The 26203-nt window shown below is 44.3% G+C and overlaps 1 long non-coding RNA gene across 1 annotated transcript; it reads right to left on the minus strand.

Moving 5' to 3' along the window:
• Window positions 1–25866, minus strand: LOC129387780 (uncharacterized). The gene is made up of 3 exons (XR_008614962.1): window positions 25774–25866; window positions 8785–8857; window positions 1–67 (listed from the first exon to the last, which is right to left on the minus strand). It is a non-coding gene; the product is annotated as an uncharacterized lncRNA (long non-coding RNA).
• Between the last annotated feature and the right edge of the window lie 337 nt (window positions 25867–26203).

Consider the following 26203-nt stretch of genomic DNA (forward strand, 5'->3'; position numbering starts at 1 on the left):
GGTGAATTAAAGAGTCCATGGCACGCCCAGCTCATGTTGCACCGGAAATGACAAGTTGTGGTCCATCCTGTACAAAGGCTATCGCTATCATTTCTAGTAAAGCAACTGCTTTTTTTTGTAGCAGATTCGCGCTGGCGTCCTTAACACATTTTCCATCTATTTTTGTAAAGGGTGTCATCGCCGTTTGCAGGACTTGGGCGCCTTTATGAAACGCTTAAGCTGAAAAATATTTTCGTACACGTATGTTTCACTATTCGTTGCTATCAGAGAAAGGCCGTCCTCGCCCAAAATGGTACTGCGATCGCGTGCTCAGCCGCAAATATAAGTATCCACCGAACCGGCGCTCCGCGGTTATATGAGTAGTGATGAGGAAAAAGGAGGTGAGTTAGTGATGGTCTAAGCGACCAAGAGCCAAAAAAAAACGGACGCCATTGCCTGTAAAGCTATGATGTTAGAACAGTGAGCACTATGACAAACTGTTCGGTAATTTCGGTTATCGTGGCTGACAAACGGCGCCAGATGGAAAGAGAAGGGGGGAGGGGGGAGTATAGCAGGCAGATGAACCCGACAAACATGCAGTATGCTACCCTCGAAGAGGCGGAGACTAAGGGGCCCTTAAACACTTCTATACCTAATCGTAGACTGATATCGCTATTGAATTACGTCGCCTCACAAATTTTCTGCCGTAAAGATGTTTCGAATCCTTCAAGCACACGCGAAGTTAGACGTAGTTTTCGTACCGGTAAACGCTTTTCTTTGTCCTTGCGTTCCCACTAGCGCACTGGAAGCTCCGCAAGGGACACCGAAATAGCGCTCAAGGGAGGTGTGTTCCACTGACCACGCCCAAAGGTTGAACGTGTCGGCGAGGAGACGGCTAGTAGCGGTACCTCATAGCGGCTGCGGTAACTGCACTACGCTTTTCATCTCGGGGGTCGCGCATAGCAGATGCAGCAACGTGCAGCTGTCCTGTGTAGATCGGCATTGCAAAATCCGAAATGTTCATTTTGTCATTTTCATATCGTACACATATATGCTTTTCAGTTATTTAACTCAAATGAGCAATTGCTGTATTACTAAGAATGTGCTCACGATCGCGAAATCAGCTAATAGCTGTTGGTGGGTCCAGCTGCTTGCGATGACGCTGCATAACGACGTTGCGAAGGAGAGAGCATTTGATTTGCTCGAAAAGTCATTCAGGGCCGTTTTAAGGCATTGAAATAACCAGAGAAGTAAGTGAAAGCACTGAGGACATCGATTCATGCGGAGGGGTACATTGACACCGTAGTCGCCAACTGAGGTCTCTCCAGTTCAGTAACTGCACTAATTAATGCAACTATTCCTTTCTGGGCTTGTGAGGAATCTCACAAATGTCTCAAAAGGTTCTCACAATCTCTACGCCTGCGGTCATGGCTACGGTCTGAGCAGTTTCGTCACCGTGATTGATCTTGAATCCAGACAATCTAACGTGGTGCGAAATATAGAAGATGGTGCTCGTCTTAGCGGATATGTAGATTCAAAGATGTTCGATCATTTACTCACACCAGCAACCGTCGCGCAAAGTGTTCCACTCATCTCAATGAGGAACAAATAGGTCATTGTGAAAGCCAGACCCGGCCACGTGCAGGCGGCACAGCGCTGCTACATCATAGCGTTATAGGCATTGTGTTAGCTGGAGCTACAGGAAGGAATGCAAAAGCAAGAGAAAGAAGGTGCCAGAGATCGCGAAGTACAAAGTAGATAATATTACATCGAGAAGGCAGCCTAATCATTTTGAATCCTTAGTCAGGCACGTGATCGTCTTGTCTTCATCGACATTCGTATTCTCTCGTGGCGTTTGCGAGCACAATAATTTCTGATTCAACTTTTCGAGCACCTAATTTGCCACAGCCTCACTTTTATTTCCGCGCATCTTCCAGGTAGCTTAGTACCCGCCGCGGTATCTATGGTGTTGCAATGCTAAGCACGAGGTCTCGGCATCAAATCCCTGCCGCAACGGACGCATTTTGATGGAGGCGAAAAGCAAAAACGCCCGTGTCTCCTGCATTGGGGGCCTGTTAAAGATACCCTGGTGGTTAAAATTATGCCGCAGTCGCCCACTTCGGCGTGCTTCACAATCAAATCGTGGTTTTACCACGTAACATCCAGAATACAAGTAGCTTAGCTTTTCATTTCACCATTATTTGAATAATAACGAGCTGGTTGGATTGGTGCGTTGTTGCAGCGCACTCCATGCAGTCTGCATGCGCACGGCAGGTAAGAAAACTGATTTTCGCAAAACTACGTTCTTCTGAAGGAGCCCGTGGAGTGACTTTTAGGTCGCAAGCAGCGGTAACTGTTGATGTATTGAAAAAATAATGCATCTTAAATAACAGAAAGTCGAAAAAAGAAGACATAGACAGATTGAGCGCATGGCAATTTTCACCTTCAACTTCTTGAATATAGATATTGTCGTTTTGGTGTTTGCACAATTTTCGTCTTTCTGTGTTTTTTTATTTGTTTGTTTGTTTGTGTTTTGATGCGGTAGAATACACCTAATAACACGTCACAAGACCATTCTGGCATCGTGTGGATTACGGCAGCTACCCTCGGCAAAGTTTCATGCTTCGAGACGACGCCTCGCACAGCTCTTTATAACAATGTCAGAATTGGGTGCTTTGCTTGCGCATGGCTTGGTAAAAAAGAGATAATACATTAACGACGGGCAAACGTCTACAGTGTGAGGGCAAGCAAGACGACCGTTATTTCACTGATGCGAACATTTTCACAACGATTGTGTTCTTTCCGCTGGTGTCTAGTTTCGTTTCACTTTCACACTTTACTGCGGTGTTTCATTTTTTTCGTACACGCTTTTGCTCGATACCGGGCCCGTGCCTCACCATGCCATGCTGAATAAATCAATTAGGCCCTTGCCACAGTGTAAAAAATCTTATTCTATGTTCTGTGCGGAGTGCTTCAAACAATTTGCCACAGGGATTCTTGGTCTGTAATAAAGTTTGTTCCATCACATCCGCCTTTTCATACGGGCGTTATTTGTCTCTTTTGTAGGAGAGTTTAAACTAATTCAACTAACTTGTGTGGTTTCACGTGCCAAAACCACCACATGATTATCAGCCACGCCGTAGGGGGGGCTCCGGATTAATTTTTACCAATGGTGTTTTATAACGTGCACTCAATGTGCAGTCATCAGTTTTTTTTTTTTTTATTGACATAGGAATTATATGAACCCTTCAAGGTAATTTCTCCTATCGTCGTCGCCGTCGCCGTGAGGTTCCGCAAATGTTTAGGTATATGCCTGCTATATTCGACTTCTTGTTATATTACATGCAGTATATGCCGCTTATATCACCACAGCGTTTTATCACTAAAGTTGCTCACATCAGGTCTTAGATTTTTGACAACATTATTCCTCAGAATATCGAGAATGGCAGCCTACAAACAAATGTTATTAAACAAAACAGGGAGAGCTATATCTCTCATCTTAAACCTTCTCATACATTAACAATCAAAATGCACAACAATAACTGAGCTAAAACCTTAAAATTATCTAATTTTATTGAGGCGGCAGTGCACTACCTCCGGGATCGGTCCACGACATAGGTATGGCACATACTCCGTACAGAAAAGTGCTGATAAATTCGCTAAGAAAGATGTGGGCTTTTATTAATAAAGATGCATGAAATTGTCGAATGACATGACTCCTACAGACGACCCCTAGCACAACAGCTTGTTTTTACTTAGCTTAGGTTCACATCAATGTAATACTGCGACTACAGTTACGAGTCTTACACTTAGCGTAATATTCTAACACGTTGCTATCACATTCATTGCTTCACCCGTTTGGGGTAACCGTGATTTTTTGTTTTGTTAGATGTAGAAGCATAAGAAGGTAGGCTGCATCAGGGTCAGCTACCCCAAAATCCCAATCCCAGACGAGCAGTGGCGGTGTAGTGGCTTCGGTGTAGCGTTGCTAAGCTTGGGTCGCGATATCAAATCCCGGCCGCAGCCGCCGCATTTCGATGGGGGCTAAATGCAAGAACACCCGTGTACCGTGAATTCTATGCACGTTACAGAACCCCTGCAGGTGGTCAAAATTAATCCATAGTCCCCCAGTGCAGCGTGCCTCGTGATCATGTCGTGGTTTTGCACCTAAATCCCCAAATTTAATAATATATTTTCTTGATAGCCCAAATGGGTTACGCAAACAAAATTAAAATAAAAATCGAAAAACGAAAATTTTTTAAACAAGAAAAGAACTGGAGACATACAACAGCACAATCCAATATGTATAGGATATTTTTGCATTCCGCCTCCATCATATTGTGGACACCGCGCTCGATATTGAGCCCGCGATACCGTGGTCAGCAGTGCCCTCCTGCGGCCGTTAAGCTGGGGTCGCGGGTTCGCATGTACTCTATGGTACTATCGTGAGCAATATGCGTAGGAACACAGGAGCGCGTGTCAGATAGCCTCGAGCCCTGCTACGGGTGATATGTGGCGGCCGCCGTTGGAAACAAAGTGGTAAGGAGGGCGCAGTTGTAATAATTAAATGCTGGCAATCCCACCATGTGTCTCTTTACACAAGGTACGGAACTTCGCATCGCCAGCGCACATTGATAAAGCTGTCGGACATTGCAGTCACTGATAACTTTGTGCAACGAAGCGTGCCAAGTAGCAGCACTCTTTTGAAGCGTAAACATTCGAGAGGCACTTCCCTACTGGGAAATCTGTCCGTCTGTCTGGAACGCGTGACATGATGCGCTCCGGGAAATATACATAAGGTCCTATGGAGGTGCATGTGAAAATATTTTACGCGAAAATGACTCGCTGTAAGTTACTGAACACGTAACCGTCTTATCCGCTATCGGTGGCCAGTGCAATGCCATAGGCTACCGATATGGACAAACGCAGGCGCGGTAGGAGTGCCAAAAGTTATCGGAAGAGCGTCCCCCTCTCTCCTATGTTTTCGACAGCGCCTTCCGCGTATCGCTCTAACTCGGTTTCGAGGCTATTTGCCACGCGTTCACGTGTTTGCACTCACATTGCTCACCATATTACACCTGTGTCCTACCAATGTTTTAAGCAGTAGGCATTTACTTCTCACTTCCTATGTCGACAGTCGTGTCTTTTACTGTATCTCCGCACTGGAGACAGCTTTAGCTTTAAGTGCGTTCATGTGTTCATTATGATGACTATTTTCATACTGCCCACAACATGCCCACAACGGGGGATCGGCCGTGGAGCTCGTTTGCGTGTTCGTTATGATAATTTTCATACTATGGCACGTACCCACAATGAGAAATTCGCCCAGAAGCGGGCGGTACATATCGGGTCACCAACTAGCTCCTCGATATGTTCGCGGCGTGTTGATGATAATTATGACTTGTGTACTGTGGCACATGCTCAAACCGAGTGACCCGGCACGAAGCGCATACGTATGTTGATAATGATGGCGATCATTTCGGTAAAATTACGCATACCGACAAGGGGTGCTTGGCTAAGAAGCGGTCTGTACATTTAAAATAAATACAAAGAAATTAGGAAACACAAGCCTATATAGGATGCCTCGTGTTGCGTAGTACGGGTGAGCGAGAGCACACGCGTGGGCCAGTTTCCTTGCGCCAATGACAGAGAAACGAAATGGACACTCTTATAGCGTTTTATTAATTGCTTCACGAAAGCCTAGCCTCCCATAGATTCCTACATGTGCGTTAGGTCCACATTTTATTCTTTTTTTAAGAGTGAGGTTGGATCTGCTTGGCGAGAACCCGACCAGCGACTGACCGACAGAGACATACACCAGCCGACCCAGGTGGAACCATGGAATGGTAGGCGAAAAAAATAAACAATAATAATAAAATTGTTGTTTAGAAAAAAGACGGAAAAAAAGATAAATGGTAATTATTAGTTTTCTTCAGTAAATAGGTCTGCTTATTGCATACATAGAGAAAAGCGCTTACTTATACAAGACGACCAACTAATTAAACTACGGTAGCAGATAGAACGGCTCTCGCAAGCTAATGGTCGTATACTTATCGAAAACCAACAACAGTACCAGAACCAAATATTTTTGTCGTAACTGGGGCAGAACCCAAGTCTATACTCTTAAAACATGCCTGTACCGCCAAAATTACCCTGAACCGAAAACAAAAAAAGACGCATAATCATTCATAACAAATTTGTTGAAGCCTACGTAATAATGTGGCACATCTATGCTTTTTCTTCGGGCTGATATGATCTCGACCGGGTGCGGTGGGACTTCACCGCAAGAATCAGGAAGCGACAATGAAGCTGGGCATCACGCATGATAAAAAATGTAGAACAAATTGTAGTTACTTCGTTGGTACATGGTTGTGATTCTTATCCGAGTCTTGAGCGGTTTTGATTAACACGGGGGCCAGGACGGCCTTAACTAACCTCTTACAGTCTTGTGGTCGTCGACGTCTTCTTGGGGACCCTGTGAACGTATTAGTGCTTTCGTCAGGTTCTGCCGTCGACGAGCTCCTACCCTTTGGATTTTCTTCTCTTCGTCCTTCCCCTAGTGTCTGTTCAGGAAATAAAGGTGCGACGCTTTTTCGGGGAAGATGGCATTTATGTCGACATGGGGACGCCCGCTTGAACGCTTCTCACACTTGACAGGTGGATCATACATGGGTCAAGACAACCTTAATTACCCCTTGCGGTCTTGTGCTCTTCGATGTCTTCTTGGGGAGCCTGTGGTAGTACTAGTGCTTTCGTCAGGCTCTGCCGTCGACGAGCTCCTGCCCTACACCACTGGGCAGATATCTTCACATTCTAATACAACATGCTCCACGGTTTTCCTAGCTTCGCCACAGCACACACATGCTTTAAGAATGCCGCCCCCTGCCGCTTTTGGCTCGTCCCTCTTTCTCTCTCTCCCTTTTTATCGACCTGCTCCGTGCCCCGTGAAGTGTAGCTATCCGGAACTATTTCTGGTTAACCTCCCTGCCTTTCTATAGAACCTATTTATCTCCCTCTCTTTTACGGTAACGCTTTTTATGCTGAATGCTATAAATAATAAACTTTATTACGAACGTCCCTGGCACAGTGTGGCAAACATATATGTGCGCGAGCTTCATCAGTAATTTTCACATCCGGTATCGCGCCTACATTGGTTCTACGAGAAATCAAATCACGATCGTGCTTACGAAGCTACAACAATGGCGCAAAAATTGAACGTAAGCAGTCCGCGAGGAGTAATCATCGTTCACTGAAATTGACGCGATCAGTGAGCAGGGGCTGAAGTCAAGTTTGCTAAGCGACAGTGTGCCACTGTCCCTACTCCTTACGCATAAACAGTTACGGATATAAGAGAAAGAAAAGAATTGTTTAGCCCTAGCTTGGTACTATTTGTTTTCTTGTGTATCAATTTAGATTATAGCACAGTTTCTGCAGAATGTCTTACAAAATAGGCAACGATTCCTTCTTGGCCACTTCTGTGAAATGAAGCGTTCAGTAGCATGACTCTCTGCAAGTGCTCCATAAATTTTCATGCAATGTGGCTGAGTTTCGAAGTACATACAAGCTTCCACGCTAAACAAAGATGTGTGTCTATCGTGTCCTGCGCTTACTTTTCGTTCCACTAGTGAATGGCAGGTAAAAACACTCACGCACGCAGGTACGCGCTTGAGCCTGACCACACACCGGCACACAGAAAAGCATTGAAATAGTTTGCGGTGGAAGACCGAGGGAACGAACATCGTCATATATAAAATTTTCACGCCTGGCTAGGCATACCACATCCGAGTAGCGATTGATAAGACAAAACAGCCACAGCATCACAGTAGCAGGAGTTTAAATAGGCAGCAGGATAAAACGCACGCCTACTCGATGGTTCCCCGATAGTGGCGATCCTGGTTACCCGGAAGGATCCATCATTATTGCGCTCAAAGCAGAATGATAGCGCTGGCCCCCGCAAGCCTCCTTCACTTGTGCAGCCGCAACCCGCTTTCTGCGCGAATCGTGGCCAGCACTGCGCGGGAATCCCAGCAGAGTTGCCCACAAAGAGGAAAGAGGAAGCGAGATGAACGGCTGACTTCTTTTCGCACCGCTGAGCCTAACGCAATAGCCAACTACCGTGACTTGCAGGGCAGCCGACGGCGTGGTGGCGTGTGCCTATCATTTTTAGCCAGTCAAGCACCATAGCCGATTTGTTCCTTCACGTACGTCTTCCTAATTTATTAGTGGGCAAAGTTCAGGCGTGTTTTTTGTTTTCTTATAAGCCGTAAACGTAGATGTTGGTTCAGCGCTTCATCGCACGAGATATGAAGTTACGAGGGGATAGTATTTAATTTGCGGTGGCAACAACGGTATAATACCTATCGGGCAGTAAGTAACATACCCGTGAACTGAGAAAAATGGGAAGACATGCAGGTGGAACGGTAGCAACACTGATAATAACGTATGCTTTGTGGAATACTTAATCCTCTTCGATAAAGTTCTGGTTTAGAATTTGTGTATTATTACTAAGCTTGGATCGGAGACTTTTCGCAGTGGTGACAGAACATGCTTTTCCCTAAGGGTTTTTGAATGCGGGCACTTCAATATAGTCGGGAATAACCTTGCAGGTTTAGTAATCCAGAGGCTCCTTTCGCACTTTCATCGGAAGCCTGCGGAGAGTACTTAACTGAAGACAGCATGTTTTGACCGCGAATTACTTCGACCGCTTCTGGTTCGATTTGCCAAAGTTTGAAGGTGTTCACGGTACTTAGCCTTTCGTGTGGGCGATCCGCATTTGTCATTTATTCTGCGTACAAACCATCTCACCTTTTCTGTCCAGGAGGTAGCGGGCCTTCAAACAAGGCGCTTCTTTTTCTTCTGTTTTGTTCGAAGGTTTTTCCTGCGGCATAAAATGTTTGGTGCATTCAATTTACATATACTTGTATAGTTGATTACATCTGATCAAAAAGAGAGAGAGGGGAAAAAGGATAAGTGAAAGGCAGGGGAGGTTAACCAGGACTGAGCCCAGCTAGCTACCTTGTCGTGGGGGAACCCATAGATCTAACAAATATCTATGGGGTGGACCATATATTCACAGATGGTATTCAAGTGAGTTGTTTCTGTGCCGCCTCACTTTTCACAGGTGTTGACGCCTTGATAAATACTATCCGGGAAATATTCTGCGAGAGGTGCAGTAAATCTGCAAGGACAACTGGGAGAGAGCAGACGGCACAGGTCGCGCTGAAAGCAGGGCTGCGGCACGAAGCCCACAGACAGGTTGCAGCTGGCCTCAATATAGGACCCACATGTATTAAGGCAACATCCTCGCGCCGGGGAACGCAGGACGGGAGAACTGATCCGTACGGAATTCTCAATGCTCGTGTGTAGCGTCAGATGACTTGCTTTTTTGACAGCCATGTGAGCACGAGGTGTTGCAGGAAGAGCGGCACTGAAAACGGGGCACTATTTGAAAGCACTCAAGCAGAAAATTCATCATGTCTGAAAACGAAACAACACACTGCATGCATACGCAGATTATCTTCGTGCAGTGACTAGAAACGCACCAGTGATGTGTCTTATGCCTCAAGGTTTCAGAAAACAATACGAATAATACGAGTGACCCAGTTACACATGATAGATTTTTTAACAATAACGCTGGAAAGCTAGCTATTGGATGCGTTGCCAGCTGGTTTAGTTATCTTGGTTCAGTAAGCATTTGCATAATACTAAACAGAAATCATTGAAAACAATTTGCAGTCACTCTCAACGCGTTAATTAAGGTCTCAGAAAAAGCTACATGCTGCAGTCTCTACGAAGCCCGAGTGATTTTGTCGTTTGTAAGAAAGAAAAAAATAAGAAACTTCGAATTTTAGAAATATCACAAAAGAGCAGCCTGAGACATCACAACTGCCGGTCTAGGCAGGCAGGCAGGCAGGCAGGCAGGCAGGCAGGCAGGCAGGCAGGCAGGCAGGCAAGGCAGGCAAGGCAGGCAAGGCAAGGCAAGGCAAGGCAAGGCAAGGCAAGGCAAGGCAAGGCAAGGCAAGGCAAGGCAAGGCAAGGCAAGGCAAGGCAAGGCAGGCAGGCAGGCAGGCAGGCAGGCAGGCAGGTGGATAGATGGATGGATGGACAGATGGATGGACAGATGGATGGACAGATGGATGGATAGATGGATGGACAGATGGATGGATGGATGGACAGATGGACAGATGGATGGACAGATGGATGGATGGATGGACAGATGGACAGATGGATGGACAGATGGACAGATGGATGGACGGATAAATGGATAGATGGATAGATGGACAGATGGATGGACAGATGGATAGACGGATAGATGGATAGATGGATGGATAGACGGATAGATGGATAGATGGATGGATAGACGGATAGATGGATAGATGGATGGATAGACGGATAGATGGATGGATAGACGGATAGATGGATGGATAGACGGATAGATGGATGGATAGATGGACAGATAGATAGATGGATTCTAAAGATCACAGCGAGAAAAAGAATTTGCGATTTGTGTAAGGCTTCATTGCTTAAATACACACAGGCTTGCAAAAAAGTACTTATGAAAATTCGTGCACTCACAAGAGTGTCACCCGCACAAGAGAACAAGAGACAAGAAAACGAGATGAAATCTTTAAAACAATTCACCGTCGATAACGGTACTCCCTAATGCGAAATTTGAGTGCAGCACTATACGTGTTTCCATTTCGCGATATATTGCGTCGCGCGGGCAATCTGTCTCAAGCGGCACGTTACAAACGGAGCGAAGTATGGCGAGACTGCCTCGATAATCTGGAGATCACGATAGCCAGTGCGTGAGTGACGCGGGGGCGTGATTCGCAGCAGCCACCTCAGACCTCTCAGATGACGCGCGCTACTGTGGAGCCATCCCGTAGCCATTGTCGCCACGTCACGCTTTTCTTCTCACGCTTTCAACAGACCATCCTCCTCCCGTTTCCACCTCATGATTCCACTGCACGTCCCTCCGCCGCTTTCCTTTTTGTGTATTTCAACCCCGCTGCGCTCCGCGTTCGCTCCTTCGCCCTTTGCTCTGCTCGTTCGCTCGGTTACGCCGATGCTCGCGGCAGGAGTGGGCGACTAGGAGCTACTCGTCAGCGCATCGGTTTCTGTCTTTTTGATCGTCTCAAAACTAAAATGGCCCTCTGAACCGATCGATTCTGAAGATTACCTGATACCACGACAGTTCTGCACTGCACGTATCAGAATATGTAATGCCTTTGCGCCATATGAGATGTCTGAGCGACCAAAGCAGTGCTGGTGGAATTGAAAACCCGATCGATTCGCGTTTCACTGTAGGTGCACCTTTTTCTAGAAACTGCGAAATGCTGCGCTCGCAACTGGGTCGCAACTACTCCCTTCAGCGCGTAGCTGAATGTTGTCTTGTGAGCGTTTCTGTTTGAACCCTTTTTGAAGTACTTCATGTATTTACAGAATCGTATAGGTATGCACTCAGACATTCTTCGCGTTCCAGGTCTAATCCGGTTGAGGTTCCCGGAATAGCTAAAGTACAGGTGGCAGCTTTACTTTTTCTTGACTTCTGGGCAGGTGCACTCAATGCCTCTCACTATTCGACCAATCAGGAAAGAGGGTACATTTCGCAAACACAACAGGCCAGCGATCGCATCAACTGTTTCAGCTACTGCCTATGTGTGCTACAATATTAGAAAGGCTGGATTCTTCGTACAAAAAGGATTTAGCGCTCTTGCTGTGTCACGCCTGGAAAAACTTCCAAGTGCACGAAGGTAGAAGCGTCTTTTGAAGGGTATTCGAAGATCGCTTACAAGTTTGTTTGTCTTTGTGTGTGGTGCTTTGTGTCAGTGTATTGCTATGCTATATAGATGGTTTTAGCTTTGTCGTTGTGAAAGCAGCAGTCCAGATCGAGCGCCCTTGCCGAAAGCTTTGTCTTAACTTTACAACGGCGTCGACTCCGAAATGTACGTTTGCATTCATAACACGATGCAGAAATATTGATACATGGCCCTGCTTTGTCAAAGCGTGCAAGACTAGTCGTATTTGCGAAGTGATTCGCTCATTGCCGAGAGGTTGAAGAAAGGCATCCAAAAGAGGAGCGCTTCTTTAAGCTTGCCTAATAAAAGTATCTCTTATGAGCGCTGAAAGGTTTATTGATTCCAACAAACACTCGCTTTCAATTAGAAGAAAAATTCTCTATAATTGTGCCTGTAACTAAACGCAGGTGTAGGGCTGTCAGAGCTTTGCCCATCGGTATGTTTTCCTTGCTAACATCCTTCTACAAATTTTTATGTTTTTCAGCATGTGCCACTGTCAGTGACTGAATGACAATAAAACTCGAATAAGGTTACTCATTTCTTTTTTCTTTAATTTTTCTGCTACTTCCGCTCACCATTTTTCTCGATGCAAATGATACGATTGGAAGACTATGTTAAACGTATAGTGGAGAAAGCGCTTTTTTTTTCGTTTTGTGAAGTGCTTTTGCTCTTTCTAAAGTTGAGCCCTAACTAATGTCCTTGCAGCGCAATGAAAAATCTGGCCTGGGACTGGTAATGTATTATGCATACTGATGTAAATAGCATACTAATATATGTACTTTATGTATACCTATACCAAATACACTTGAAGATCGAACTCGGGCAGACGTCATTCTAGGCATCAAAATAATTTATCGGCGAAAGTGTCATTTATATTCCAAATTGAACACATCACTAATGTCGAAAATTATTTTTGACAAAAGGGCCAGCAATACTCAACATATGAACTACATAAATATTCAGGGACCACATTCGCAAACTAGGTCATCGGTCAAAGAAGTTCATGGTGAGAACTAGACGAGGAAGGTGCACACAAGGACAGCACACGACAAGAAAGGACTCGTCTAATTTCCGCTGTGAATTTATTTGAATTATGAGCCACCAACTAAGGGCGCTATAACGTAAAGCTGCTCCAAACTTTTCTATTCCAATTCTGCAATCAGCCCTTCACGATTGGCCAAAAAAATTTTCGAGTCACCCGCACTTCGCCTGTCCGTCACGGGACGCCACGAAAACCGCGATAGCTTCCCATGTGACATGACGTGCATACACTTATTATGCATGATTCGACCAAAGGAAAGAAAAATAGTTATTTCTAATTCGACGCCACTTCCCCGTCAGCTCTAGGCTTTTGGTCGAAAGCAATCGGGCTGCTCCCACTTAGCCTGTCTGTCGCACGACGTCATAAAACCGCGAAAACTCCCCGCGTCAAAGAGACGTCTACGCGTTAAAGATGCATTAATATTCCGAAGAAAACTGAATTTTATCTGAATAGCCGGAGACTGCCCATTACAAAAGGAATAGATGGCTTTATTTGCGCATAATAAAACTTCTTACGCGGCAGTAAAATTTGTCGATCATTTTCGGCACGTATACGACATCACCCTGACAACTCTTTTTTGCCAAGGATCCATTTCAACGGCATTTTTAATCTTCTTTTGCACGCCGCCGCGATTCTCGACCAGCCAGCTCAAGCTAAGTAAGGGAAAGCGAACCACTCGCAGACGCCGGAATCACCCTCTTCATCCGGTTATGTATGTTCACTGCGCTGGCTCAGCCCCATCAAAACTCTCTCCTGTTGAGCGTGGTCCTTGCCTCTTATCAGCCACTTAGTTAGGAAAAACCGCTGAATTTAGGCAGTATTATTTGTTTTAAAGGGATACAAATATGGCTTCTTATAAACGAGGGGAACGTTTGATTGGGCTCTTCAGACAACGCTGCGGGTCACCGCCTTATGCTTGCGTCGTTTCTTACGTAAATTTGACGTCAGGAGATTAGAATAAAAACAGATTGGAATAGTTTCACGTTATAGGGCCCTAGCTAAAACGACGATGATGCTAGTCCATAGGCTATTGTGCAGTTCGACTGAATAGGGACCGGCCAACCGTGGCAGCCAACATATCAGCAAGATCTGTCGAAAAACGAGAGAGTAAATTATAGAACTAAATGAATAAATGGAACTAAATTAATAATAACCAACTTAACAAACAGGAAGCATTGATTTTGCAGCACCCCATTTGTCCCCATCATCGTCACTATCATCATTGTCATCAAAAGCCTCTTCTTTAGTATAAGCCTCATGGAGAACTTGCGATAAAGGGAAGAATTTGTCCCAGCATCCGTACAATTATCCGCAGGCAAAATGCATGCAGATCATAGTTTGAGATGTCTTAAAGTGATCAGGCTGATGTGACAAACCATATGGAGTATAGGCGGAATTTGATAAGATCAACGATTTGTGAAAGTAACGACTGGTCTGTACGATGCGCATACGCAGCCACCTGGATAAACGTGCCGCTAAAAGATCACACGCTACACCGACAACTGGTCAAGCTCTAATCCGCCGCACTCGGGCCTATCTCCTCAAGTTGCTCATGGCGAACGTTAATGCTGCACATCGCCTGCACCGACAACGACATGCACTGAGCCCATTGAATCCCGCTTCTGGGCACTACTGCAATACACTTCAGCACTTCCTTTTTTAGGGACCAAATATCAGCTTCCCTGCTGCTGTGCTAATCGTAACTCCTACTGCGCCGCAGTGGTCACGTGACGTTCTGTGAAGCAGCTTGTTATTTGATATTGGAAAGAAACCGCATAAGGCTACAAGGTAGTTACTTAGGTTGGATCTCTCAAAACCTATAAACTTTCAATTTGTATCCCGCCCACCGTTGCCGGTTATGGATGAGAAGATCACATTTGTTTTACGCATGAACTCTGTCGGTCTATATTTATGCTCACGTCGTTGCTGCTACTTAATTATGCCAAGTTGTATGTTACTATACAACCAGTTATCAAATGAGCACTGGCAAGACGGAACTGATAAATTCAGGTGGTCGGTTCTGTGCTACTGTTGTATTCGTGTATAGCTTCCATTTACATAAATTTTCGCATCTATTAATTACCGTGGTTGATTTAACCCACCGAAAGCTGATGTTGTTCTTTAAGTTTACATATTTCTCAACCACTTTTCTCAAACCTAGAAAGAAAGGAACGAATAATTTGTGAACTAGGTTTTTAGAGCAACGTTATCCTGCTTTTATCTCTCATACGAGGAGAACGTAATGATTCTTTCAAGTCAAACTAAAAGTCACTCATGAGGACGACAGACTATTGTTGGAGACTGAAAAGCAGCTCTTCTTCGGTGTATTTCATAATTTAAATTCTCGTTCATTCGTTGTTTGCAATTGTGATTTTTGTACTTTTGTAAGAAACTCCCTCAGGTTCCATCTGTAGTATCGAAAGTCTTCGTGCATTCTTCATGTGACGCAATTGTTACTCACGAAAGCAACCAGATGCCGCAGACTTTCGCAAGATCGAAGAAACAGTGCACAGTCTCGCGTTGGTGCCTTGAAGTAGAGCGAAAAACAGCAGCAGTCAGCTCATTTTTTGTTCTTGGTTCTTCCCATACAAGCTGATAATTTTTTTTCATCAACCAGAGCTATCTTAAGCGCAACAAGCCTAAGCAGAGCAGCGGAAATCACGAAGCAAATCTCTAAGGAAGTTGCGAAGCGTCGTTACTTGACTCTCGATGTGGCTGAAAAAAAAAAAAAGAAGTTCCAAGGCTCTATTTACCCGCTGACAACGTTACTCCTGCGGCTTCAGCTGCGCAATGCAACGGAAATGACTGCTTCTCAGTGACCTCTAAAGCGAAGTTCTCAGGGCTCTGTTTTACACGCTGGCTGGAACATGATCGCCTCGAGCATGTACTTGTATCAGTGTGTCCGAAATTTTGCGAAACTTAGTTGCCGTGGGCAATGTTCATTGTAATGCATGGTATGCTGCTGAACTGGCGTCCATATATTTACTTACGAAACGCCATAGAATATTTATTCGAATTGCACTGCTTGAGCGATTCGAAAGCTGTATCATTTTTATGGCTACATTTCTCCCGACCTCAACGATGTAAAAAATCATTGTGCAAGAACGGACAGAAAGCCAAGCCAGCGTTACAATTTACGAAGATATATTACGAATTACGAACATCTTGAATTACGAATATCTGTAATGGTGAATTGAACAAATCTGCCTCGAGAATGAGACCTGAAAAAGAAAGAAGACCTGGAAAAAGGTATGAGAGCCACAAAGTTAAAGAAGGCTATACCACTAAGAAAAGATGCGCTAAAAAATATTTTACGATTCACCTTGTGCTGCCACTAACACATGCGTATCCGTCCATTGATCATGTGACTACAATATTTATGCTGTTGAGAAGGGTGATGATGCTCCTCGACAACAGCTTGTTGCTGAAATGCGAGCGACTAACCACTGAACCTTTGAACTTGCACAAAAAATAAATTGCAATGGCTGTCTACTAATCGCAACATAATGGTCAACTCTGACGACGAAGCAGCGCTTTCTGTCAGCCAGAAACACCGATAGGTTGCATTGCTTTTTTTTTCAAGGCCCAATGCAGCGCGGTAACGTCTACCTGATAGCCGCAATATATTGAGGCAGCGAGAATTAGCCAATATCGACAAATAGGTTCTGAGGTCCTGCAGCATCTTGTGCCTTCGTTGCGACTTCGCGGGCCAGCTGGTCTGTCTTTGCAAGGCGTCGAGTCTACGAAACGTTATGACACCTGAAAAACACGACTGTACTAGGCCAGGTGTATAACAAGTCGCGCTTCAAAAGATCAAACTGAGGTTAGGGTTCTGTACCAATTAATATTGATTAGGAATAGAAATTAGGAATATTGATCAGTAAGCGCTAAACTTGCGCTTACACCTGCTACAAACAACAAACTCGTGCAAGAGCTACAAGGAACCTGGTTCAGTATGCTTACAAACCACTGAGATACTGAGAAAGAGAGAGGTGGAAAGTTTATTTTTGAATGACTTAGTCCGAGTCGTTCGTCACATTGATTTTAGCTGGTTTTTGTGTTTTCTCGACGCACCAATTGCAACCTCCTAGCTCAAGCTGGGATTAACTTCAGTTTGGCCTAGTTGGCGTTTACTGCATATAATATTGGTCACTAATAATGACCGCTAACCGCTCGTGTCGCCGCTTTGAGTTCTGTTCCGCTGTCCTTGTCTTTATTAGCCGTCAATATGACATGCAAGCTGGGAGGCTTATGCGATGGAAGAAAGAATTCTCACATCAAGTCCAGTTATGTATTAAAGGATATCATCACCTGATCTGACAAACTCTTGTTTTGATTGTGATGCTCTCAAGAGAGAGATTGCGATGAGGGCGAGCAGTCTTCGCAAAACCGCAATGCTCTGATGCGCAAAGTGTATGTTTCATTTCAAGCTATCCAATGGTATTTTATAAGCTATCAGAAAGAGTGAGAAATGGTGCTCTTTAAGATGTAAATTAGAGTATGAGAAACGTTGCTCAGATGTCAGGAAGTTTATCAGTTCAGATGTTAGAACCATCGGACTAAGATAACACGTAGTTTGGAAAAAGCTTAGTAACGTTTCTGGTCCAAAAACAACATCCTGGAAGTAGAATTTTCTTTTTTTTTTCTTTTTAGCAATAGCTGCCATGGTGGCAAGGTGCAAAGGCATCTCAGTGGCAGAGAGGAGGAAGGCATAGTTGTGCCTTTCTGCTGCCCCACCACCGGGGAGCGCCAAATATACAAAGAAAGGCGACTCGCACTAAGGCTAATACCGAGTAAAGTTTTCTTCGTCTGGAGAGGATATTGCTCGCGCGCACCCGCGTATATTTACATCAACCGATATCCCAGGAAACAGTACAATACTTACCGTGCATAATATTGCGCCAGCTATAGGGTAACTGTTTAGCATTATGGGCGAAAGTCTTGACGAAGGCGCAATTTGTTTTCCATGGTGTCCTGAAATCTGGTCATAAGTGGTTAAATAGTGTTGCCCCTTTCTCTAGTAATGCATAGCATCGTTCCTTTAAATAGTATTACCCCTTTTCAAAGACGTCACAAATTCGTCTTCTACAAGAAGAGTATGCTTGCAGCTACTGTCAGGAACCGTGCTATCACGCTTGACGCAACGTCTAAAGTCGGTACTGATGGGGACAGATGCATGGTGGATAAGAATTAGAAAATATGAAGCTCCAAATGCCCCCCCCCCCCCTCAAAAAAAAAAGAGAAGGCACGGCGCGTAATGATGCAAACCCCTGTCAAGCGTGCATTCGCCCATATATACAAACCGCCAGAAACAAGTGAATTTTTTTTTATCATAGTTGCGACTCGGGCCTCTGACGGATTCGTTGCATAAATTTGCGCTGGAGCTCTGCGGCCGAGTTGTTTGCTCTAGTAGCATTTCAACATTACTCTGGGTGTCTGGTTTTTCCATTCATGTTATCTGACTTTCAACTGCGGTACGCTAGACCTTCTCATTCCTTTTTTTTCTTTTAATATCCTTACCACGTTAGCTTCTTGCCTCAGGCGTTACTTACTGCTTCAGACTTAACGCACATGCATGTAATGATCTCAACCACTTGAGATTTCATTACGGCTGTTTCTAGTTTATTTATGAACACTGCCTTTTTTTTACTAGTGCTCGCCAGTCGTGGAAAAACTCAAAGTTCTGAAAACAAAACTTTCCTCGGGATATTATTTTAAATCGGTTTTCGATAAAAAACAACAGCAAAAACTCTTTTTTAAAGTTTTGTTGCGTAGCTGCAGTGTCCTTTTGTCGTTCTTCTTTCTTTTCTTTCTTTTTCTCCGTTGTAATCTATTTCTCCTACGACATGATGCTTTCACTGCAGTAGATATTTCGCAAGACAAAATGCGCCAGTTCAGCTGGTAATAATAGACAGTCCTAAACTCGAACTCCAAGGACACTGAGAATAAATAACGAGAGAAATATGAGGTGGACACCCTAAATAAGAACTGAAAGGATACGGGGCTAATGGCACCCACGAGACCCGTTCATTTAAGCTGCGGTCTCCTGTTTGTAACTCACGGTGTGCTGCATTTGACTTTAACCGCTAGCAGCCTCGGTGCCCACGAGCAATTGCATGTTAAAGTAAGCCGAAGTCTTAATCAACTTTTGTTGAGCGTTGTGTTCAAGTTTATATGCGCATTTCTTCCTTGCTCACGTTTTAACGTGACATGCTTTTTGTAAGCGTTGAGTTATGCTCATTATGATGTCTTTTGTTTCGTCAGGCATCGTGCAGTAGTATAAGACACCGAAGATAGCTCAGAGAGATATCCAGAATGGGTTTACTCTTTTGCTGGAAAGCATCTCCTCGCACCAAAGCAGCTTGGGCCAGAGGCCGCGTCCCGTTCCTTTTGTCCCGAAAAAAAGTTTTAGCGAATGGACGTTCAATTCCATTTCTGCAAAAGCTGCAGTTATCTGGCTTTATTCTATTTTACCAGATTATTCCTATATTTAAAACGAGTGGAACCGACACGTTTCGAGTCTTTTCAGATAGAGGCATAGCAAAGGCGTGTTCACCAGGGTTGAAAACAATAGGTGTTGTTTTTGGACTTGCGATTTCCCAGCTTGTTCTCGCGTTAAAGAGTAAACGATCCTACAGAAGGTGACATTGCTCACTTCACAGTTACAATAGTGCTTAAAAAAAAACGGCATACGTTAAATAGCAGGATTTCTTGTGAGTGTGGTTCTTGGGAATCTGAGCACCGGGTTTGGTCTTGCTTGCTCTTTCCCGCGCATTGCTTTCAAGCTCGTGTGAGGCCTCTCAAGGGATGGAGGCACAATAAACAATCACCTGCGGGCTTGTGTTCCAGTGGCGAGTTGGAATTATAGGGAAAGGGTTTACTAATGGGGGGGGGGGCCCTATAACGTAAAACTATTCCAATATGTTTTTATTCCAATCTCCTGACATCAAATTTGTGCAACCGCCAACGCAAGCATCAGGCGGTGACCCGCAGGATTGTTTGAATAGCCCAATCAAACGCTCTCCTCATTTATAAGAAGTCACTTTTGTTTGATTTGAAAACAAATAATATTGCCTACAGGTAGCGGCTTGTCTTATCTAATTGGTTGACAAGAGGCGAGGAGCACGCTCAAGCGGAGAGGGTTTCGATGGAGCCGAGCCAGTGCACTGAAAAGCGATAACCGGATGAAGAGGGTGGTGCCGGCGTCTGCGATTGGTCAGCTTTCCCTTACTAAGCTTGCGGTGGCTGGTCGAAAATCGCGGTGGCACGTAACGGAAGGTTAAGAATGCCGCTAAAAGAAAGCCTCTGCAACGAAGAGTTGTTAGAGCGATGTCATAAACGTGCCGAAAGTGCTCCAAAACGTTACACGGCCACGCAATATGTTTTGTTGTAGGCAAATAAACCAAGGCTCTCCGGCAGGAGCCAGTAAACAGAGCCTGAGCGATTGGCGGCAGCCATCTTTTATTCCTTTCGGAACGGGGCAGCCTGCGTATATGAAGAAAAAAATTAACTTTTGTTCGACATATTATAGCATCTTTAACGCGTACACGTCACTTTGACGCGGGGAGTTTTCGATGTTTCGTGACGTCGCGTGACAGGCAGGTCAAGTGGGTGCAGCCCTAAAGCTTTCGAGCAATAGCCGAGGTCTAATGGAGAAATGCGTCGAATCAGAAACAACTATTTTTCTTTTGTTCAGTCCAATCACGCATAATCAGCGTGTACACGTGATATCAGATGGGGAGCTATCGCAGTTTGCGTGACGTCGCGTGACTGACAGGCGAGATGGCGGTGGCCCAAAGAAGTTTTTGACCACTAGCGGAGAGCTGATTGCAGAATTAAAAATAAAAAATTTGGAATAGCTTTACGTTATAGCACCCCAAATTTGACCCAACGCCAGGCCGTTTAGAATCATTAGGTCTTTCTTTTTTCCTTAAAATGCTATAGGGCATGAGTAAAGTGTCACTGCCCCATAAGTTGCTCGCATCAGCATCTTCTTTTTTTCCTTATTTTATACATAGCATAAGGCATTTGGTATCATCGTCGTCGTCGTCGCCGTCATCATCATCATCCACCCATCTTTTTTGTCCACTGCAGGACGAAGATCTCTCCCAGCGGTCATACCGCTATCTTGCGCACGCTGATTACAACTTGTGGCTGCAAATTACCTAATTCCATAACGCCACCTAATTTTCCGCCTTCCTCAACTGCTCTCCCCTTCTTTGGGCGCCCATTTTGTAAACCTAGTAGTCCCCCAGTTATCTGCTCTACGCATTACATATATGCCCACCTTTATTTCTTTTTCTCCTAATGTCAACTATAGAATATCAGCTATGCTCGTTTGCTCTGCGATCCACACCAGTCTCTTCCTATCTGTTACCGTTACGCCTGGCATATTTCATTCCATCATTCTATGCGTGGCGCTCCCCTTGTTCTAAAACTTTATTTTAATCTCCAAATGTCTGCCCGATATGTTAACACTAGTAGAATGCAATGATCGTACATATTTTTTTCAGACATTCATAAACTCCCATGGAAAATTTGGTAACGCTTGCCGTATGCACTCCAACGAATTTTTATTCTGTAATTTTTTTTTTCGCATGATGAGGGTCTCTTGTGAGTAACTGACTTAAATAAAGCTACTCTTCCGCAGACACTAGACGCTAGCTGGTGATGATGAATTCTTATGTTGCGCTGCTGAGTACGAGGTCGCGGGATCGAATCCCCGCCACGGCGGCCGCATTCCGATGGCGGCGAAATGCGAAAACACCCTTGTACTTAGATTTAGGTGCACGTTAAAGAGGCCCAGGTGGTCCAAATTTCCGGAGTCCTCCACTAGGGCGTGCCTCATAATCAGAAAGTGGTTTTGGCACGTAAAACCCCATAATTTTTTAATGGTGAATTCTTGCTCCCTTGCCAGGTAATTGAACAGTACCTTTATCTTTTCCATAATAATCTTCAGCCGTGCTCTAACATTTTATTGGCTCAGGTACTGAATCATCCAGTGTTGCTGAACAAGACAATGTCATCTGCAAACCGAAGATTGAGCATGCAGTGAATTGCATTGAAGAGATTGTGTCTCCTTGCCTGACTCATTTCTTGACAGTTGTTTTTTGCTTTTGTCGTGCAGAAGCAAGGTAGTTGTGGAATCTCTGGGTATTCACAAAGATATTCGCATGTGCCTCATGTACTCCTTGATTATTCAATGCCTCCATGACCGCTTGTATCTGTACTGAATCCAATGCATTTTCATAATCTGTGAAGACCTTATAAAAAGCTTGATTGTATTCCGCTGATTTCTGAAATTACTGAGTGACGACATGGACGTGATCCACTTGGTGGTGACCTGGAGCATAGGTAGAACACCGCGATTTCTGAAGATGGCGTGAGTTCAAATCCTTGTTCAGTCCAGTTCATTTTCTGGGCTTGTAGCGCCTCTTGATACCGGCAATGAGAAAAAAACGCCTAGAGCCAGTGGGACTATAATAGTTCAGGTGTAACCAAATTAGGAAGTCCCAATAAGCTTCAGCAAAACACTCCCTCCCGAAAACAAATTCGTCCCATTGGTGCAGTACTTAGCCGATACCTAAGAAAGGGCACTCAGTAGACGAGTACGTGGTATTAAGTGTTTTTCTTGTTGCTGTTGTCTATCGCATCACGACACTTGAAATTTATGGTCAATGCAAAACCGAGTCTCGATTTGACGATAAGGCGCTTCATATGAAGCATTAATTTCTGCAAATTTATCAAGGAAATCGGGAAGGCCTAATTTAACTAAAGATGACACCTTGGCCTTCCATAGTAATTGTAGCTCGAATTTACAGCTACCTTTGATCATTCTTGGCGCTCGATACCTTTTGACCACAAAATAAGATTATCTTTGATATGCTGACTTGGTACGAGAAATCACTCGCATGATTCCACTCCCACTAGCAATTAATCAATGAGGTCCTGTGGTGAAAGAAAACGAAAAATAAAATGAGAGTGAACTTGATAGGGTGGAAAAGCGGGCAGGGAGTGGGTTGTAGGCGTAGGTGGTCGCAAGCTTCTCTACACCAGATGTGCGCTTGGTGAAAGCGACTGTTGTACAAAAAACTTAGTCCACCATTTAAACGTTCCACTAGAAATTTAGAGCAAGCTTCTAGCATCACTCCTGTGATGGCTCCATTTGTATTGACAATCGAAACACCCATTGTCCAGCGCTAACAAAAATAGAAGTACGTACATGTCCTCCTTGCCACATGTTATGGCGATGTACGCTTAAAACAAAACTGAGGCAATATTTTCGTGTGCAAGGATTTCAAAATGATGCAGTAGACTGTAAAAAGGAACATTCTGCTGGTGCTTTAAGGAAAACAAAATGCTGCGACGGAGCGCACGTAGCATCAAATATAGAGATCGCTGATGGCAAACTACCTCGCTATTGATTCATGCAGTAGCTTAGAATATTTCACGTATTTGTTCGCCTCACTTGGTGGCACTAAAGTGCCGGACTACTTTCGTTATCGCATTATTTTTTTGTGTGTGAGGAAATCCTGATTACGGCAGCAACAACCATCTGGTGAATTAAGACAAATACCAGGAACGAACCCATGCTGGTGCTGCAATCTCACGTGTACTACCTTACTTATCGGTCCATTTGTGTTCAGTTTTTCATTGTTTCAGATGAACTTGCCAGGTTTTAAAAGTTCCGACAATTAAAAGCAACAAGAGGACATTTAGGGTGGAAATGGAACAGTTCTCCGCATCTAGTTATAGTCGACGTCAAACGTCCACACACCGTAGAAACTCATAGAAGCTGAATATTTTCGAAGCCTGGACACACAGGCTTTTCCAGCGTGTATTTCTAGTCTGTAAGCGAGCAGCATGGAGTTGCTAGATTACACTGGCTACGTTCATTGCCTGTTCATAAATTCAACTTTCGCATATTTTACATTCCTTAAACTATTGACGACGACTGTATCTAAGCATTTAAGGTCCGCACACCGATTCTACTACGTAGCGTTCGCGCAATTGTCATGTTATATTATTTCTTCATTGCATTGCTATGCACGAACTGTGATTGCCTATCTGGAAAAAAAAGAAAAAAAAAGAAAACAGAAATGAGACTGAAAAGAAAAAGGCAGACAGGCGTGGCATTCAAAAATTTTGGGGGAAATCTTTGATACAAGGTGAAAATAGCCCATAAACAGGAAGAGAAACGAAAAAAATAAGAACAATGAAGCAAGACTCGCAAATCACATTTACTGTATGCAGACCTGTAATGCAATCGCTACGAGACGGCGACTACAGCTCAAGATGCATGGCCCTGCCGTGTCAGGAATCGATATAGAGTCCGCCGACCATTCCATGTCGTGTTACGCCCTGTTTCTCATCTATTCTTCTCTCTGTAACTCTAGCACGATCGGCAGCCGCAACGGATGCCTTTGGGTTGCAGTTGGATCACCATACAGTTGCGAAGGGCTGTTCGGCATCGTTGTTTCGTTACAAGCGAACGAGTATAGAAGGCGCAGGAGTGGCAACAACCTCAAGCAGTCTGCCCCCACCAAAAGCGTCATTGTTCATGATCTTCTGTTTAGACTCAGCTTCTCGCAACAGCAAGAACAGAAGGGCGCCCCTGATACCGGGACACAGAACGGTGGCACTCTATGGGACGTTCCTCTTTGTTTCCCAGCGACGCATTCCTTGTGAAATCAACTCAGCAATAAAGGCACTTTAGTCAATGCGCAGGCGTCCCTTATTACGGGAAGACATCTGCTTTGTCTCTACACGAAAACGTGAAATGAGAGCAAAAGAGCACTGAGATAGTTTCGAGACTCGTCAGTCCTGTCAGAATGGATGCCGGACACGGAAATTTACTTCGCTCTGTCTGTCTCCCTTCTTTGTTCGCGTCTCTGCCTCCCCTTTACGTGCATTTCATACTCATTCTTTCTACACGTTTCCTTTCTTTATATTCATGAGGCTTTGTTCTTGCTGTTTCTTTTTTATTTTGTGCCTCTCTTCAAGGTACCAGCTCCATATGCTCGAAGCTGCTATGTATATATTGTTTGTGGTCTCCCAGCCTCGCTGACAGAGCGGTAACATTCCTTTCGAGGTTGTTTGAAGCAGCATCACTGTCGGCTTTCAGAACACGCGTGATCGTATTGAGCGCCTGGTTGTTCAGTGTACGCCAAAAAATCTGGGGCGCAATTCACAAAACAGTTTTACCGTAGTATTTTTCGGAAGAGAAAATTCTAGCCAATCCTGATGCTAGACTAGTGAAGGCGACAGGCCGATGGCACATACCACTTACGAAAGAAAAGCTCTCTGAGCTCAGCCCCTGGCTTGTTTCGGGCTCGGACAACGCAGAGATAAACAAAAAAGAAGAAAGAAGAAGAAAGAAAGGAGAAAGAAGATGTGAAAAGAGGAGGTGCTACAGAATTATATCAGTAGCTTAAATTGCTGAAATAACGCACGAAAAGCACCAATCAACGATCTATAGAGACATAGAGTGAGAGGTCGCACTTCCTTTCTTTTCGTATGGTGTGCTAGACTAACAATGCTTGGTAGAAGCCAGTGACTATGACATCTTTCACAGCCAAGTGATCTGCAGTAGAAACACCCACTGTGTATTTTCCAAGCGCTTCGTACCTGCATCGTGAAGTTGGATTTTTCAAAAAGAAAGGACATTTTTTTGAAGGACATTACTGGCGCTGTTGAAGCGAAATTCAAGCACTTCATAGCATTAACATCCTTAAAGGGGCTTGATTTTTTTAGAGCTGCATTTACGTGAGTTACACGAGTGCCTTTAAGCACTGTTGGCTGGCATAATAGATTAGCGGAGACAACCTGCGTGTTTTTAATGAGATTTGTGTGTGACTCTTCCGTTTTTGTTGGTGCAGTTAGTAGTTTGCAATTTGCATGTTATGGTTGGAAATGTTACAACTGCCTTTGCTAGTTTGGCGTAACACTTACCTGACATACGGTAGAATTTGTAGTCAGTTGTCGTTTACGTAACCTGCTAGTCTCAATACTTTGACGATATCTCGTTCTTGGACATCTTTTAACCTGTGCATGATAATCAGCAAGTGCTTGTTACGAGCGCTAGATACATATATTACTGATTCTCTAATAGTTGGTGAACCCTATTCATACGCGGCAAGTTGCACGTCATTGTAAATAAAAAATTTTTATTCTTTGCTTACAAGAGTGGTGTAGATAGAGCTTATTAAAATTATAGCTGCAAAAATTATAACGTATATGCTTATGATAGTGAAGTTCACTCTAATATTACAAATTTTACTCATTGATCCCGCATTAGGTAGGGGGCAAAAACAAAAAATAGACGCACATATAAACGAAACACTCGGGACGTACCGTTGTCTGCATAGTTCAGTTTCCCTCA

Source organism: Dermacentor andersoni, chromosome 2 (assembly GCF_023375885.2).
Source record: "Dermacentor andersoni chromosome 2, qqDerAnde1_hic_scaffold, whole genome shotgun sequence".
NCBI classification, from domain to species: domain Eukaryota; kingdom Metazoa; phylum Arthropoda; class Arachnida; order Ixodida; family Ixodidae; genus Dermacentor; species Dermacentor andersoni.